Raw genomic sequence first — 20,604 nt, forward strand, 5'->3', positions numbered from 1 at the left:
ATACAACTTCATCTCATCATACCAACGAATCACAAATTCTTCGACAGTGAAATTTCATATATTATTTCCTTTAAAGGGTTTTTGAACTGCTTATACCTATGATACAAAAACACAAACAAGATGTATCAACAGCAAGTCAGGTTTTAAAAGAGTATAAAAAGAAGCTTACAATAAACTAGTTACAAGGCAAAACTTCTAAGTCTCTCGGGAAGTTTCCTAAGTATATGCCATATGCACCAACGATGTCGTGTATTAGGCATAATTTCAACTAAAGGCTTCCTCATTGCAGCTGCTTGGTCAGTGAGAATAGTAGCGGGCGCTTTGTTCCCCATGCAAGCTAACCATTGTTGGAATACCCAACAAAAAGTGGCACAGTCTTCGTGTGAAACAAGAGCATAACCTAATAAAATGGACTGGCCATGGTGATTTACTCTCACAAAATTGGCAAATGGTAGCTTGTACTTATTTGTTAGATATGTGGAATCAAAACACATCACGTCTCCAAATTCTTCATAAACCACCCGACTTCTTGCATCAACCCACAACACATCCTTCCTCTTGGATCCAACCTATGGACATGGTAAAAGTTTTGATTATCAGCCTGCATATAATCAAAGTAATCCATCATTGCCTGTGCATCTCCCCCAGCCATCTTCAGGCGCCTATGCTTGTAAACCTCGTGTTGCATATCCTTCACATTCGTCAAATTCTTATTCTCCGTGCCTAAACACCCACGAATTTGCATCATAGGAACACCCTCCTCGTAATAATTAACTAACCTCTTTCGTACAGTTCAGGTCATATTCTTCATACGATACTCTTTCACTAAATTAGCCATGCTTGGTGAAATATGAGTATGCTCTAAGTGGGAGGTTTTTAGAACCCATAGGCCATCACTTGAATTGACTAGCATATATCCTAGCTAATCAGAAACATTTTTTGGATTTCCTTTTACCACGTGCAAGGTCATCCTCACCAATGTCGCCATCCACATTACCTACACAGCCACCAACATCCATTAACTTGACCCTTTTCCTTGCTTCCCGCCTAGCCCTCATGTCTGGCGGGCCCCAACATTCACACCTCCATGTGATCCTGCTAATCCTTTGCAACTGTTGGAAGCAGCTTGCACCCTGCTAACCCTAAATTCACACTACACTGCATATGTGTTGTAATACAGCTCAATGTCCTGCCAGGATTTAAAAACCATACCAATTTTTGGAGGGTCAATAATTGTTATGACACTGAACTAATTCGTGGACACAATAGTCTCAATTGTTTGAACTGTCTCATTTGGGGAGCAGTTCTGCATTGGACTATTAGCTTCACCATTTCTAGTGGGCAATGGTAAAGTGTTTTCATTGGTCTGTGTAAGGGTGATGTTCTCCAAGGACTGTGTATTCACGTCTTCCTATTCATTGGCATCTCAATCAAGTTTTCCACTTCATCACACCCACCTCCCAATGAACTTAAGTTCCGTGCACTCAAAACTTCACACCCCTCATGTTCACTACCATCTACACCAATTTCAATCAACTTACCCACCTCAACACTACCACCTCCCTCTGAATTCAAAACACAACCTTCATGTTGACTATATTCTACACCAATTTCCATCAAATTACCCACCTCATCACACCCATCTAACAAATTAACATCCATGTCCACCTACAAATACGATCTAATATCAAATACTAAACAGAAATGAATTGAATACATAGCCAAGTATAACAAAATAACAGCAATAGCATATTCATACTAAAAGCACAAATATAAGTACACTAAATTGCGTAATTTAACGAAAATACAGCTTTTATTGACAAAGTAAGAGAATTCAGAACAATAACAAACTTTCACTAATGCCCTAATTCAACAACACCTCACACAAATTAACAAAAATTAAACATTAAACCACAAAAATTCATGATATAACTCCCTTAAAAGTGCCGAAAGAAACAACAACACGAAACAATGGGAAATCAAATTACCTTAATAAGATCTTGCAACCTATGACCACCGACACCACCTGGCGAGACGGCCTAAGAAAAAACTAATTGTAGGTGAGCATTTGCACCTGTACAATTGAAGGTGTGAAGATGAAGCTGGATAATGAAGAAGGGACTTCTTCAATTGAAACTCAGGTGCTTATTGTTGCAAGACTAATGGCGTGACTTAACAAAATAATGGGCAGCCTGTATGATGTGGAATTTTTTTTACTAAAGTTTCCAACTGGACATGTCACGTGTTGCCACGTGTTCGTGAGAAACAATCTAGTTTCTCACCATGAGAAACCTGGGCCATCTCAATAATAATACCCAGCTATTTTAATCCGGTATATACAATACAATATCTTAATTGATTTATTTTATCAAAGAAACTTTAAATTATAAGGTTTATTATGTTGATTCATTTCGAATATAGTGGATACGTCATCGAATTAGTATCATGTATCAGAATTGAATGTACAACATCGTGGTTAGGTATCTATTTATCTACCAAATAATAGGAAATCAAATGTATCATAAATCAATTTAAAATTGCGGATACATATGTATTCTTAACATACTAAAACGACTTATGTTAGTAGCATCAAACCAATAACGATTCATACAAGCTAAATCCTCTAATCGATAATTGGGCCAAAGAAAGAATTTTAATTTGTTAAGTTTTTTTATATTTCGATCAAGATCCTTGTTTTCATAAAAAAAAATGACTACAGTTTTTTATTCGATTCCCTATTGGGTTTATATTCACATCATTATTGTTTCTGATTCAAACAAATTCGAATTCTTAACTCTCTACGACGCCTAGGCGATAAAAGATTTTCGGGAGGAAACAAATCAAAATTGTTTTTGTCTCTTTTACCTAATTTTTTTTTATCACCATTCTCACTATATTTTTTTTATTATTATTTTGATTATTGTAGTGTTTACTCTTATGAACTAACGAAATCCCTATGGTTTGATACAAAAGAAATTGCCCATTGCCTTTTATAGCCAGACGAATCGGTTCAATAATCAATACCCCGTTTTTTAGAAAATTTGAACGAGTTAAATCATTCCGACCCATCATTATATCCATACTCAGTTCTTTTCTTTCGATAGAGGATAAAAGAATTTCTATTGGATTTATCAATCGAAGCACAAGACAATATACTTTGATATTATTGATCAGCTTTTGATTTAAAGAATTTGCCCATTTCAACTGAAAAAGCAAATATCTTTTCAGGAATAAATCAATTTCTACTTTTGTACCGCTCATGGGTTGCTTTTTCTTTCTCGGCTTTTTCATATCTGATCCTATATAATCTTCTTCAATATTTGTTTGTGCATTTGAGAAAACAGATTCATAGTTTTCGTGAACATCGGATCCAAGATTTTCTTGACTTAGGAGTTCATTTTCATCTTCATTTTGATTCTCTAATTCAAAATATATTTTTTCATTTGATGGTATAAAAGAATTGATTTTTTTATCTCTATTGATGCTTTTATCTTCACTAACCTTTTCGCTTACATTATAATTTGAAAAAAGCAGGTTAATTGGTATAACCCACAGTTTCATTTTATATGCATTATAAAATAAGACAAATTCGGAGAAAAATAGAAAATCCAAATTTGATATGGGACAGCTCAGTATTTCTTCATTCATACCCATCCAATCAATTTTTTTTTTATCAGTGTAGACACCTAAAAATGTCTCCCGAAAACCAAACCCAATGATGAACACCTTTCACCGCCATTATTGATCGGGTTGAGTATTTAATCTTTGGAGTGCTTAAATCCATGTTCTATCCAATATATTTCATGAACCAATACAATTTCTAGCTCATTTCCCTAAACCATAATCTATTTTCCACTTTTCATGTCCACATCGCACAATCGAGAGAAACTGACTTTATGGCTATATAATTTTGATCCAATTATTATTTTTTTGGATAGGCCTTGAAATAAGCTTTCCAACCATATACCATAAGCCCAATTTCGAGCTATAACGAAAAAGATATGAGCAAAACACTAAACTCGATCCAAAACCAACACCCTTCAACTAAACGGCCATATCATAAAATCTAAAAATCATTTTGACCTTATTCTAATTGGGTTGGAAAGTAGACTTAATAATCTTTCCAATTATATATTATATGCCTCATTCCAAGTTACGGATCAAAAGTTATGATGATTTTAACAATGGGTAAAAAAAATTGAAATCACCGCGCACAGTACAAAAGCACCATGTCACGGGAGTGTGCCCCGTCTGACGTTGCCTGGTGTCGTGACACGGTACTGTACATCGTGTCACAGTTCCATTTTTGAAGATTTTTCGCGTCAAATTCCATCGTGGCACAGTACCTGTTACTGTGACATGGTACCTGCTGCCGTGACACGGTATTTCTATTGGGGTTTGGTGAGTCCGACTCACCGCGGAAACAACCCCGACCCAAGGAACCACTCTTAATTAATAAAACCATAAAGCATAAATAAATAAACACAAGAAAAGGAAGAACAAATCATACCCTTGAAGCGAGCTTCGCCCTCTCAAAACGGGCTCTTACTTGAAAGCCTCGAGCACCGCAAATGTCGTGCCTCCAACGGTATCCACCCACAAAGGACGAACACGACTTTTTAGGTCCGCTACCTTGGAGTTAGGAAGGTCCGACCAAAACCCAAGTGTTAATGGAGTTTAAGAGTTTTTCCAAAATATGGAATGCGCTTTCTAACTCCCACTCAAGCACTTTACTCCAAATCCCAAGGTTGGTATTTATAGAGGAAAGTATGAGTGGGAATTTCTATCCCATCAATGTGGGATCATGAAATTCCACAAATTAATTATAAGCTAAATTAAATTAAAATTGCAAACTAGTAATAAATCTACAAGTGGCATAACCATGTGAAATGGGTTGGTGAGGACCACATGGAGAGTAGGGGGCCATACTTGCTCCCCACTCAATACTCTCCTTGTGCCACATGTCCTTACCCACTTGCTCCCATATCCCTCAAGCTTCCCCATAGTGACCGGCCCTATGGCCCAGCCACGAGCCCAGTCTGAGCCCAGCCCCGCACCAAGATGCGGGCTGCTGCTGTGCGCGCAAGCCACGCACTTGGTGCGGGCTTACTACTGTGCATGGTTGCTAGTGCGTGCGCTGCTAGCACGCCTAGCTTGTGGCAGCTAGTTGTTGCTCGCACCACGTGCACGCGGCTGCTAGCTGCTGCTGTGCGTGGCTGCTAGCACGGTGCGCTAGCACGCACCTAGCCTGCCATGCTAGGCTCGGCTTGGTACGCTTGCTAGCCACCTATGCTTGGACATTTTTGCCCCTAGCATTCGGATGCTCGGGGCACTCCAATGCTAGGGCTATTTTAGGAATATGGTCTATTTATTATTATTTTGCGCGTCTCATCTTTTTATTATTTTTGACTCGACTTCCGACGATCGGTTTTGACGCTCCAAGCTCGAATTACCGATGTCTAAATATTTAACACTCGGGCGACGAATTAATTTCTTCCGAATTAATTTGTCGAGTCGGTTCGTATATTTTGCTTGGGTGTGACGCGAAGGGTTCAGTCAAGATTAAGCTGTAATATTAACTACATTAATATTACTGATCAAAAGCGGCCTCCACCCAGGCATTCCGATCACTTGACCTTACTGAATATATTAGCTTTCTAATAATTCTGAACCCGCTATCAGAATAATACACTTGTTCGAAGGACACCATTCCTTTCAATCTCCCACTTGTCCTTCCGGACAAGTGTGCATTTAGTGTATAGCCCCTTTCCTATGTCTCTTCATGAACTACAGAGTAAGATTACTCGTCATCTCTGTTACGTCCAGAAGTGTTTCTCGAAATCCGAGTTTGACTGTCAATAAGCAGATGATTTCTAAAATCCATCTGAGCACGGCCATGCATTTTCACAGTCTCGCTCTTTGAGAGGCCTTGTAAACAACAAGCCATGTTCCCTATTGTTAGTAGGGGGACATTTCCAATCTTGTAATGTAGCTTCTCTTACTAAGAGGACCTAGCCGCCCGATATCTGTCGTTATAATCCCCAGTTACGGCAGACGTTTGGCGGATGCCAAAGCGGACTATTACTCAAACAAGAGACCTTTCACTATTCATGGTCAAGGAAAAGAGTTCCGATAGTAATAATGAGAAAAATACTTATGACGATTTTTAAATCTCTTAAAGTATTCTCATAGGTCGATCCAGTATGGTTCTAAACCAATACCTATGCAAATGATTTATATCCTCATAGCACAAGAAACGGTGCTATAAATCATACTACACACTAATCTTTAATGGTCATTAATCGTCCACAAAAAATATGACCTTGAATAGGGATAATTTTCGATTAAAATATTCAATGTTCACTTAATATGTGTTTCTTTATCCAAGCCATTGACTTGATACCCTATTTTGAATATTTATTAAAATCGAATGGACTCATTATTTAATTCTAAACCACAATTAAATAGAGACGGAGTGAATTAGAATGTATGAAAAATTTTAATTACTCCAAAAACTGAGTGGTTCATCATAGTGCTTTACGTTAACATTGTCTAAAATTTAATTAAAACACTATAATATGGAAATCAAAGCCAGTTCGCGACATGCTTGATTCCCATTGCCTCGATGTGTTGGTTGTTCTTCACTTGAGACAAGGGTTTAGTAAGTGGATCGGCTACATTGTCATCCATTCCCACTTTGCAAATTCTGATTTCACCCTCTGTCTTCCATTCTCGAATCATGTGAAATCGCCTCTTGACATGTTTGACCTTCTGATGTTGTCGCGGCTTTCTAGCCCGTGCAATAGCTCCATTGTTGTCAAAATGGAGGTCTATTGGACCCTAGATGGAGGGTACAACACCAAGTTCATCAATGAACTTGCGAATCCAAACTGCCTCCTTGGCTGCCTCAGACGCTGCCAAGTACTCGACTTCAGTTGTAGAATCAGCGGTTGTGCTTTGCTTTGCACTCTTACAACTAAACGCTCCTCCATTGAGACAGAATATGTATCCGGATTGTGACTTGGAGTCGTCTCTGTCTGTTTGGAAGCTTGCGTCGGTATATCCCTCAACAACCAATTCATCTTTACCGCCATAGACCAGGAATTTATCCTTGTTCCTTTTCAGGTACTTCAGAATATTCTTGGCCGCAGTCCAATGCGCCTCTCTTGGGTCTAATTGGTATCGGCTCGTAGCACTCAAGGCATACGATACATCCGGCCTAGTACATATCATGGCATACATGATCGATCCAATAAGCGAAGCATATGGAATACGACTCATCCTTTCTCGCTCATCCGGTGTCTTTGGACACTGCTTCTTGCTTAAGGTTATGCCATGTGACATGGGTAGGTGCCCTCTCTTGGCTCCTTCCATTTGGAATCGAGCTAGTACCTTATCGATGTAAGTACTTTGACTCATTCCTATCATCCTCTTTGATCTATCCCTATAGATCTTGATGCCTAGTATGTACTAAGCCTCTCCCAAGTCTTTCATTGAAAAACATTTCCCGAGCCAAGCCTTTACTGATTCTAACAACGGAATGCTATTTCCAATGAGCAAAATGTCATCGACATATAAGACTAGGAAGGCGATGTCACTCCCACTGACCTTCTTGTAAACACAAGACTCATCTGGATTCTTGATAAAACCAAACTTACTAATGGCTTCATCAAATCGCAGATTCCAACTTCTACTTGCTTGCTTTAATCCATAAATGGACTTCTTAAGCTTGCATACCTTCTTAGGATTGTTCTGGTCGACAAACCTTCAGGCTATGTCATGTACACAGTTTCTTCCAAAATTCCATTGAGGAAGGCGGTTTTGACGTCCATCTGCCATATTTCATAATTGTAATATGCAGCAATCGCTAGAAGAATTCAAACGGACTTAAGCATAGCTACTGGAGAAAAGGTTTCATCATAATCAACGCCGTGAATTTGCCTGTAACCTTTTGCTACTAGCCTTGCTTTGTAAATGAATACATTTCCATCTTTGTCGGTTTTCATCTTGAAAATCCATTTACATCCGATAGGTGTGTAACCTACGGGTAAATCAACCAAGTCCCATACTTGATTTTCAAACATGGAGTCCATTTCGGATTTCATGGCCTCTAGCCATTTTGCAGAGTCGGGGCTCGTCATTGCTTGCTTGTAGGTTGTCGGCTCATCTCCATCCACTACCAGGATGTCCCGATCTTTGGTTAATACAACACCGAGATATCTGTCAGGTTGAGATCTTGGCCGAGTTGACCTACATAGGGTAATGGACTGAGCATTTGCATTGTTGGTTTGACTTTGCATATTTTGACTTTGACCAATGTCAACAGATGCTTCGTGAGCACTTTGATTGTTAACTTGTCCTTGTTGCTCGTCCTCTCGAACTTTGTCGAGTTCAATTTTCCTCTCACTTGTCATTTTGGAGAGATGCTCCTTCTCCAAAAAGACACCATCACGAGCAACAAACACTTTGTTCTCGGATTTGTTATAGAAGTAATACCCTTTGGTTTCTTTTGGATAACCCACAAAGTAAACCTTGTCAGATTTTGGATGAAGTTTGTCAGAAATGAGTTTCTTGACATATGCTTCGCATCCCCAAATCTTGAGAAAAGACAACCTTGGAGGTTTATTTCTCCATAATTCATAAGGAGTCTTTTCCACTGCCTTTGACGGAGCACAATTCAGTGTAAGTACCGCAGTTAAAAGTGCATGTCCCTAGAAAGAGATTGGAAGTTCACTAAGACCCATAGTCGATCGGACCATGTCTAACAGGGATCGATTCCTCCTTTCAGATACTCCATTCCATTGAGGAGTTCTCGGAGGTGTCAACTCTGAAAGTATTCCATGTTCTTTCAGATGGTCATCGAATTCTTGGCTCAAATATTCGCCACCTCGATCCGATCGAAGCGCTTTGATTTTCTTGCCGAGTTGGTTTTCAACTTCGTTCTGAAATTCCTTGAATTTATCAAACGATTCAGATTTGTGCGACATTCGATAGACATAACCATATCTACTATAGTCGTCCGTGAAGGTTATGAAATACCGATAACCACTCCTTGCGGGTGTACTCATTGGCCCACATACATCGGTGTCTATTAGTCCCAACAAGTCACCGGCCCTTTCTCCCAACTTGGAGAATTGATGCTTTATCATCTTGCCTAATAAACATCCTTCGCAATTCTCAAAGGATTCTAAATCAAATGAGTCAAGAATACCTTCTTGAAGAAGCTTCTTGATGCGTTTAATGTTAATGTGGCCAAGACGACAATGCCACAAGTAAGTTTGACTAGACGGTGTAGTCTTAGATTTCTTTGCATTGGTATCAAACATTTTGTCTAAAATCACAGTCTCTTTAGGATAAAAACCTTTCCAGAACACCTTTTTCACCCAAAATTCACTATTTTTGGGCGAAAATCTGGGTTGTGGGCCAAATTTGACATTAAAAACGGGCTTAAAATAAATAAAACCGAGCTACTAATCTAATTAGCAACTTAAACCAGAAAAATAAGCCAAAATAAACCTTGAAAAAACATGATTATAAAAATAAACGAGCGGGGCTCCGATACCGCTGTTAGCGTTTGGTGAGTCCGACTCACCGCGGAAACAACCCCGACCCAAGGAACCACTCGTAATTAATAAAACCATAAAGCATAAATAAATAAACACAAGAAAAGGAAGAACGAATCATACCCTTGAAGCGAGCTTCGCCCTCTCAAAACGGGCTCTTACTTGAAAGCCTTGAGCACCGCAAATGTCATGCCTCCAACGGTATCCACCCACAAAGGACGAACACGACTTTTTAGGTCCGCTACCTTGGAGTTAGCAAGGTCCGACAAAAACCCAAGTGTTAATGGAGTTTAAGAGTTTTTCCAAAATGTGGAATGCTTTTTCTAACTCCCACTCAAGCACTTTACTCCAAATCCCAAGGTTGGTATTTATAGAGGAAAGTATGAGTGGGAATTGCTATCCCATCAATGTGGGATCATGAAATTCCACAAATTAATTATAAGCTAAATTAAATTAAAATTGCAAACTAATAATAAATCTACAAGTGGCATTACCATGTGAAATGGGTTGGTGAGGACCACATGGAGAGTAGGGGACCATACTTGCTCCCCACTCAATACTCTCCTTGTGCCACATGTCCTTACCCACTTGCTCCTATATTCCTCAAGCTTCCCCATAGTGATCGGCCCTATGGCCCAGCCACGAGCCCAGCCCTGCACCCAGATGCGAGCTGCTGCTGTGCGTGCGCTGCTAGCACGCCTAGCTTGCGGCTGCTAGCTGCTGCTGTGCGTGGCTGCTAGCACGGTGCGCTAGCACGCACTTAGCCAACCATGCTAGGCTCGGCTCGGTGCGCTTGCTAGCCACCTATGCTTGGACATTTTTGCCCCTAGCATTCGGATGCTCGGGGCACTCCGATGCTAGGGGTATATTGGGAATATGGTCGATTTATTATTATTTTGCGCGTCTCATCTTTTTATTATTTTTGACTCGACTTCTAACGCTCGGTTTTGACGCTCCAAGCTCGAATTACCGACGTCTAAATATTTAACACTCGGGCGACGAATTAATTCGTCGAGTCGGTTTGTATATTTTGCTTGGGTGTGACCCGAAGGGTTTAATCAAGATTAAGCTGTAATATTAATTATATTAATATTACTGATCAGAAGCGGCCTCCACCCAGGCATTCCGATCACTTGACCTTACTGAATATATTAGCTTTCTTATAATTTTGAACCCGCTATCAGAATAATACACTTGTTTGAAGGACACCATTCCTTTCAATTTCCGACCGTGTCACGGTGCTTTTTCCGTGTAATTTCCGCGTTTTCCCATACCGTGACACGGTGTACTGTAACATGCCACATTGGACACTGCCGTGTCACGGTACGTATGTCGTGTCACGGAATTTTCTCGTGTCTTTTCCACGTAAACCCTTCACGCGTTTTCACTTCCCGTAGGTCAAATATTTCCCGCGTCACTCCAGTTGTCCACCGCGTCACGGGATTTTCCCCTGTTTGACGGTGCCTGGCACTGTTTCGCGGTGTTCTCTGCCGTGTCGCGGTGTTATTTTTTAGGGGTTTTTTTTTATCTTTTTAGGGTTTCGTGTGTTCCCTCTGCTCATTTTCCCTATAAATAGGACCCTTATTTCTGTAGTTCGGGGCATCAAATCCTTCTCTCTTTCTCTCTTTTACACCAAAAATTATTCTATTCTCTCTCTCCCATATTCTAAGATTTAAACCTATTTTCCTAATTACACCATTCTTCCAAGGAATTTCATACTTAACCGAGGTTCCGTCCTTAAACCAAGGCGTGAAAGGTACACATAACTGAGGGACCAAATCAACTCTACTTTTTATTTAATTTAATTTAATTTCTATTTGATTTATATTTTTTATTGAAGTTACTAACACTTTATTCATGATGTAGCGATTTAAAGGAACGCGCGGAATGTGAGTAATTAATTAATTTAATTACTTATTTTATTTTTAATATTGCTAATATCATGATTAGGTTTATTATTATTTTATTTGACTAACACTATTATTGTTGAATTGCTTCCAATATTAATGTTTATTCTATTATTTTTATTGATCACCATATTGCATGTTTAAAGGGAATATGTAATTGAAAATCACGCCTAATAAGATAATTTGGACAACCGCTTCAGGTTCCTTTTTAATCTTGTTATTAATTCAAGTGATCACAATATTTTTGAATAATGTGTTGCATTAATATTTAACCAATTTAGCTTAATAATAGTTTGGAGCAAATTGAATCTCTGTTTGTATGCCTTTGAGATCGCGGGAATCACTTTTCACTATAAGAATCGAGTAAAGGCCAATACGGGCGAATGTGACTCCATAACTCACTTTGTACCATCATCCCCGATCCTCCTTTCGTGGTTCTGAACCATATGGAGTTAGTAATCTCATGGATTATGAATGGGGTGTAACCTTCACGGGTCAATCGTTGTTGCCTATCGTTGTCCCTTTATCGTGGTTGCCTTGTATGATCCGTGAACGGTTTACAAGTTCCTTAAAAACTTGTTGGCGACTCCCTACTTTCCTTGTCCCTAATCGTATTATGTCAATTCCCACTTCCTATGAGTGCCAAGCATATTCACACATGCTTTAATGTAGCACATTTCGAACGACGCCTACAATCAGGTTGGTTTATTTTTTGATAAATTGTGCAATAAAAAAGGATTTTCTTATCAATTTTATCAACAATTTGATAGTTCTTAGATTCATTTTTCATTTTTTCATTCATGCTAGTATTGATATTGACCCAGGTCTCAACGTCGACTTTTGTTCTAAGACAAAAATGGAGAATTTTACTATAGTTTTTTCTCTATCCAAAATATTTTTTCTTCCTAAAAAAAATAATTATGATCGGGATATTCCACGTCATGTCAATAAATTTGTCTTTAGTTTTGTTGTAATTAGAAGTATAAGAAAATTCTTGGTTTTTATTTCCCTGGAACATAACTATATCTATATGAATCATTCTTATCTTCATAATAAAAAATAATTATATGATAATACATCATATCTATAATTCTTTTTAAAATTAGATTTTATATTTGGCAATAACAATAAAAGGTTTTCCGAATTATTTGTGAAATTAATTAATTGTTCTTTTTGATATGAATTCATTTTGATTTTTTTGAAATTATTATTTTCAACCTCACAATGTTCAGTTACTTTAGTTCGCCATTTTTGTGGCACTAATATCAACCATTTTATCTGAGATAAATTGTATTGATAATTATTTTTCAATTTTAGCTAGTTTTTCTATTGGTTCAGCCAAAAATTCGGAAGTTTTCCAGTCTTTAGCTCAGGATGAGCTATTCCTTGGGTTCCAAAAAAATCTTTTATTTCATTTTTAAGAAATAAAGATATTCCCCGATACTAAAGGATCGATTTGAATTCATATAAGTTCCAAATTTTGGCTTGGGATAATTTGTAAAATACATAAGTTTGTGACAACACAGAAAAATCCGAAGGAATCTTTGAATTCTTATTACTTATATTATTATTAGTACTAACAAAATGGAAAAATCTTTTGTTTATAGTCCAAATAAACTGAATTTTTTTATTATTAATCTTTTCATGATTTTTTGCATTATTGTAAATGGATTTTTCAATTACATTTTTTGTTGATTCAAGAAAAAGTTGTGTGTTAATTCTGGAAATGTTAATGATTAATAAAAATATATCTACGTATATCTTTTCCCTAAAAAATTTCAAAATATAATTGAATTTACGGATTAATCAAATATTTCTTATTTTTAATATATGACCCACATTTTTTGACGATTCCCATTTTTTCGTACCATATAATGTTTTGGTAGGACTAACTTTTAGTTTTTTATTGTCTTTTGCTATTTTTTCTATTTAGTTTTTTATTCCTCTTGTTCTACTATTCAATTTTTTTTTTTTCTGTCGCTGAAGGATTTATCCAATTTAGGAATCCAATTTGAATGGATGATTCATTAATCATATGATTTTTTATTAATGAATCTTTTTCATTTTTTCTTTTACTCGATTCTTCTCTCAATTCAAATAGTCGAATTGAATTTACGTTTGGCATTTTTTTTGTTATTTTTTAAAAAAACAGAAATATTTCAACAATCCAATTGTTTGTTTCATTTTCGAACTTAAAATAAAAAGGAAAAATTGCAAAAAAACCACCTTTTATAACACCTTTTTTGCGAAAAAACACCTTATAAAAATTTTCTTATAAAAACACACCTAAAACCACATTTTTTTTTTTTTGCGAAGTAACACCTTAACCCGGTTTTCGGTGTTTGACTTGGTTTTCTGACGTTGACTTTGCATGTGTGGGCCACGTGATCTTCTTCCTTTATTTTTTTTCTCTTTTCCCTCACCGCCACCACCTCACCGCCACTTCACTTCCACCCCCACCGACACCACCTCACCACCACCACTAATTCACTACCACTCTCACCAACACCATCTCACCCAATATGCTCCCATGAAAATTGCACCCCGTTTATTCAGCCCCATCCACAAAAAAGACCCCAATTCACCTCTTCATCCCCTTCCTCCATTAAAGCATGATTGGTGTACATTGGCCTCTCAAAATTACTCTTAATTTCATCATTTGTGGGCAAAAACAAAGAACCCTAATTTTCAATTACAAAACCTAATTTATGAAAATTCAAAAACCCAACATAATTTACAAGAAATTTCAGTCATTACAACAACTTACCGTACTTGAAATTAGGTTAATTGCAACAATTCATGCTTTAAAATGCAGATTTCTTCATCAATGGTGAATAATAGGATTTTGTTGGACAAGAAGGGAGAAGAGAGAAAGTTAAATTGGAGAAATGGAGGGTAAATTGAGGGGGAAAAAAAAAAAAAAGGGGGAGCTCACCGGAACACGTGCTTCTCACGTGCAAGTCAATGCCTGAAAACCAAGTCAAAGGACGAAAACCGGACTAAGATGTGATATCGCAGAAAAAAAAAAAAAAAAAAAAAAAAAAAAAAAAAAAAAAGCGTTTTTAGGTGTAGTTTTACAAAAAAAAAAATTTTATAAGGTGTTTTTTTACAAAAAAAAAAAGTTATTATAAACGGAGGTTTTTGCAATTTTTCCTAAAAAAAGAATTTTTTCTTTTATTCTTTTTCCAATTTGAAAGCACCCTTTTAGAAATTTTCGAATTTTTTTGTCGAGTTGTTTAAAAATAGGTTGAAAAAAAGCTGGTCGCTTTCGAAGAGGACCAAAAGGAAGGTCAGTTTATAGGCCCACAACTGTTAAAAAACAAAACTCATCTATTCGATTTCGTTTTTGTTCGCTTTTTTTTATTCGATCTTGATCAGACGGTTGTATTATAGATCTGTGCCAAGGTTTTAGACAAAAAGGAAATAATATCTTTATCTGAATACCATATGTTAACCAGTTTTTTAGAAATTTAGTTTGATAAATAATTATTGATAATTATTATTATAAATTATAAATTATAATTATGATAATAATTATTATTGATAATAAAAACTATAACGTTTCCTTAGTTTGATATATATATTGATAATTATTATTATTAATTATAATTATGATTATTAAATATTAATAATTATTAATAATAATTATAATTATTTTTATTGTAGCTAATAAAATATAAATTTTATCTTTTGATATTATGAATTTTATCTAAATATATAAAACAAATTTAGCGCGCGCGCACACACACACACATATATTTAAAAATTCAAACAAAACGTGCATCGCACGGGCTTCATGTAATACTAACTTAGCTTTTGTCATCATATGATCCCTTTTGAGAACTAACTTTAAAGTTCGTGGACGAACTTTCGTTTAAGGGGGAGTAAATGTAATACCCCAAATTTTTGAGTATATTTAGTCAATGCTTTTGTTAGTATAAACTTTTAAATTTATAATTTATTTTTTTCAAATATATATTAATTATTTTCTACTTTCGGATTTAAAAAAAAAATGATTTTCGATAACTTCAAAATCAGATTTGAAAACTGATAAAATAATAAATTTGAAGCTTATCTTTTCAACAGGATTTTGCAACAAACTCAATTTGAATTGAGCCTTATCTTAATAATCTAAAAAATTCAACCTAAGCTTTCTGATATATATATATATATATATATATATATATATATATATATATATATATATATATATATATATATATATACATACATATACATCTATCCCGAATGCTAATACAATACCCGTACTTTTAATTTTTCCCAAGTCGTCATCCCCAACCGATCTTTCGTCGGTAAGCCATGTGTTTTCTTACAGTGATTCTCTTGTATTGGATTGAGCTTGGCAAATCTGAAAATCTGATTGAACCTTTTCTTGATTACTTGTTCTATCTAATAATTTCTTCAATCTTCTTGGTCCTCGTTGAACATCTCAAAATTTACAAGTTAAAAGTGTTTTTAAAGAAGATGGATTGTTGTTTCCTTCTCTGCCAAAGAAGAAAGCTTTGAGGTGTTTTGGGGTTTTGTGCGTGGGAATTGCAAGCCAATTAAGGATGGAAAAGTCTGTTGTGGACCACTTATTTTATACTCCACTTCTAAATTTTTGGTCATAGTTGGTTTATTAATAAAAATTATTCCTATTTCCCCAAACTTAATTATCAATACTACAACAAGTTGCTCAATTACGCACTACTAGTGTACTACTACTAACTTCGTATCATCTAAATTATTAGTCATATTGACTTAGTCTTATTATCTATTATTGTAGACGGAGGTTACTAAGTGAACATTACGGAGATTAATTACCTTGAGTTTTTACGCACAATCAAGGTAATTTTCAATGTCTATCATCTTTAGAATCCCATTAGGAAATTGTTTTGAAATATTGTGTGCCAACTATGTGCTTATGTAATTATATGTGATGAGTGTGACGTCGTATGATATTATAGAATCATATTATATATTAGTTTTCTATTTTGTGTACTAGTATATGTACTTTCGAAAAATTTGAATATTTGATATCGTATGAGTTTCTTTTAAAAATAAATAAGATTTTGGGTATTGGATGATTGATTATATGTGATTGATGGTCTATATGTCATGTAGGATGACTATGGTCTAATAATAATGAAGTTGAAGTATTGTTACTTGAAATTATATTGATTTGTGCAATACTTGTGTACAGTGTAATTGGATGATTTAATCTAATAAAATGTACAGTGAAATTTAATTTAAGAAGGGAAATGAAACCCGAAAGGGTGAAGAACAGGTTGTCCACTAGTAGTTATGGTTGCTACTAGTTGGTTTAAAGTATTGTATATTGCTGTTAGTCTTCCTCCTAATCACTGGGTATTAGTGAGGGGTGTGCACACTAGGGACATTCTGTTTATTTCATGGCCATTTGGGGTAACGCGCGACCCTCTGTAAAGTAGGTGGTGACAGGGACTAGTCCCGGCTTACTGACGTTCTCTTTCCCTTTCTTAAATTAGGTAGTAATATGTTATGTGACTATTTGAACTTGGTTGAGTATTAAAATATTTATGAGACTATATTATGTATAAAATGTTTTGAACTAAAATTATTTATTTTACGGGATGGAGTTGGAATTACTCAGTTTATCTGATTTTTGGGAGTTTTCTCTCTTTTCTTGTTTCTGATTTATTTTGCAGGTTGGTAAGAGAGTACTCAGTTACGTGTGAGGAGACGTTAGAATAATCACGTAGCTAAGACAACTTAGTTTATTTCCGAATTTAATTATTTCCTTTCAACTATTGGTTTAAAAATAATTGCATTTTTGATGTAATGACTATTTATTTTGTCGCCAATTAGACCACTTAGATTATTTAATTATTATTTCAATTTGCTTTGCATTTATTTTCTACGGAAAATAAGTGTATCAGTAACACTCCCAGAGTTTGTTGGTTGGGTTTTTGAATGTTAAAGGTTACTCTTATTGTTTTTAAAAGACTCGAATTTTGGGGGTGTTACAAATTGGTATGCAGAGCCTTCAAAATTTAGGGACTAAAATGAATTAAATTAAAGATTTAGGTTTAAAATTTGTATATAAGTTTAAAATTGATTTAAGCTTAGGAAAGTTGTGAGTGTGGGAATTACGAGTACATAAAACTGCAAGAAAGTCGAGTGCTAGGAAGAGGACACATTTATCACCTGATTCTCCTTACGGGATTCGTATGCATTATAATGAAAATATTCGACATTATGTGCACCGCTTAAATCTCTGCATTGAACACTTCCATTACAATGTACTTGGGGGCCAATCTGATTACCTCACTCCATAGAGGCGACCTCAAATCCTTCTACACACGTTAATTGGGAAGGGACCCTTTGCTCAACTTACAAAGAAGTATGTTGACTTATAAATTAATGGTAAACCGAATGATAAGTATTATTATGATGGAAGATGGATCCCTACTGTGGACTACCTTGAGAAGTCAATGTTGGAAGCCAAGCGAGACTTTGACTATAACCTTGATGATGATGAGGAGGATGAGCCCTAGGAAAGTGAAGCTCGTGAGAGTCAAGGGGAAAATAATAATTGCATTTTTTAAAAAAGTTGCGTTTAGTTTATTTGGTTAAAAATTTTATACAAATAAAAGCTAGTTTCTTATGACTAGAAACTATAGTTTTAGTTTATTTGTAACTTGTAGTTTATTGAGCTATTTAGTACTAGTATTTTATTTTAAAGACGATTTTCATTATTATCTTCTGGTTTTGCAATAAAATAACTTTGATTAATATATACACTTTGTTAATTTATGATTATTAATTAAATGTAATAAAAATCAATTCATTTTTCTATCTATTGTATTTATATAGAACAAAGCTCTTATTTTTTTATGCTTACTTTAGTCAAGACTAGTAAGGACCTGGTCAGGTGATAGTGAAATCAAAAAGCAATGCGCGAATTAATAGTTTAATGCTAAGTTGATGCAATATTTGGTTTGGATAATTGGACGACTCTATAAATTGCTAAATTCTTGTCTATATGTGCTGATGTGTTACATAAAAGCATGTGGTTGATGATTTACACGATCTAAATAAGTCGTGTTAAAATGTGTATGGTGATAAAAACCAGTGTTGAAATTGTGCAGACTGTGCATGCAAAATTACCACGTTTACACCAGGTCTCGTTGGAGAAGAATTGCACAAATGGTTGAGAACCCTGAACAACTTGCTGCTAGGTTAAGAGCTCTTGAGAAAATGAACCAGAACCTTGGAATGTTGTTGCAGAACCACCTGAATAACAACAACAACCACAACAACAATGACAACGACACTCAAGCTGCCATGGCTAAGAAACTTGCTTCATTGAAACCTCCACTATTCATGGGGAAGGAAGATCCCATGTTGGTTGAGAACTGGGTACGCGACTTTGACAAGATTTTTACTGCTGCTGGTACCCCTGATGCTCAGAAGGTGGACCAAGCCACTTTCTATTTACGTGAGTGTAGACACCCAAATGTGTCTCCCCAAAATCAAACACAGTGATGAATACCTTTCATGTCATTTGATTATCGAACAAAGCGAAAGTGTGAAAAGTCTAGTGATGAGGATGTTTTTATTAAAATATCTTTTCTTTCTGTTTTTGAAAATATTTCTTTTCTTACCCTATTTTTGAAAAACGTGCATTCCAGTTTAGTTTGGTTCATGATATGGGTCCAATAATGGTGTAGTTGGATGGGGCTTGAAGAGAAATTTCCAACGATATATTATAAGCCCAATTCTGATGAATAATGAGGAAGTTATGGCCAAAATACTAAATTGGGACCGAATCGGATCTTACCTACGGCCCAATGATCATGTGGAGGGTCCAAAGGTCTAATCCTATTACTAAACTAATTAGGATTATTTAGAAGCTTCTATAAGTTTCTAAAAGGTCTTAATTATACTTTTTGAAAAGATAAGATTAAAGAATTTGAGTTAAATAAAAACTTTCCTTTTTAAAAAACTTTCCTTTTTCTTAAATCCTAATTCTATTCGAATTTAAAGATGTTTAAAGACTGTTCCATATTATTTTCTTGCCTCATAATCTTTATCCAAATTTTATATGGTTGGGTAGATCTTGAAATTATCTTTCCAATGATATATTATAATATTAATTCCGAGCTATAACGAAAAAGATATGAATGAGATATGAAACTCTATCCAAAACTGACACCCTTCCACTATTTCGGCCATATCTTTTTATCTATAAAATATTTTAATCTTATTCTAATTGGGTTGGAAATTAGACTTCAAGAGCTTTCGAACTACATTTTATATGCCTTATTTGGACTTCCGGGTCATAAGATATGATAAAAAAAAACGCGTGAATTTGATTATTAGCTCCTGACAACAAGCATTAGTGCGTGGCACTAAGGCTTGACGCCTAGCGCTAACCTTCAGCGCCTGGCGCTAATGTCCAACGTCTGGCGCTAATTGAGTTTTATTCTCATTGAAACTCTGATTCGTTTTTTATCCATCCGACTGATTTTCTCTATAAATAGCCTCTTGAAATTCTGTTTTCAATCATTAATTCTCAACAATCATCAATTCTCTCTCTCACCAACTCTCACCAAGAATTTCTTGATTCTCTCTCTCTTTCTAAACCTAGATTTTTACAAACACAATTCCTCATACATTAGCACTAGAAACATCTAGCATTATTCGAAGTTGCCTTCGCCCTAGACGTGAAAGGTTTTAATTTCTAATGGTTTGGTCACAAATCTCTCTTTCAATTTTTATTTTATTTAATTGTTTATTATTTTCCTTCAAGTTACTAACGTTTGTATTTTTTCATTAGAAAGAGATACGAGGCAACCAAGTAAGTGCTTTAATTGATTTATTGATATTATGACATAGAAATCATGTCTAGGTTGTTATTTTGATTCCTAGTGTCATGTTAGGGCGTTTTGATCTTCCTAGTATCATGTTTAGGATAACAACTATAATTTCTAATATCAAATATGACAATTATGATTTCTGTGATGTTTCCTATGTTCTTTCCTAATATTCATGTTAGTATCATGTCTCCCCAAAACCAAACTCAGTGATGAATACCTTTCATGTCATTTGATTATCGAACAAAGCGAAAGTGTGAAAAGTCTAGTGATGAG

General features: G+C 35.6%; 1 pseudogene; it reads right to left on the bottom strand.

The window, feature by feature from the left end:
* Positions 1-2,519: 2,519 nt before the first annotated feature.
* LOC145640154 (protein TIC 214 pseudogene) lies at positions 2,520-13,595 on the bottom strand (annotated as a pseudogene).
* Between the last annotated feature and the right edge of the window lie 7,009 nt (positions 13,596-20,604).

This window comes from Chenopodium album, chromosome 7 (genome assembly GCF_948465745.1).
Source record: "Chenopodium album chromosome 7, dcCheAlbu1.1, whole genome shotgun sequence".
Lineage (NCBI taxonomy): Eukaryota > Viridiplantae > Streptophyta > Magnoliopsida > Caryophyllales > Amaranthaceae > Chenopodium > Chenopodium album.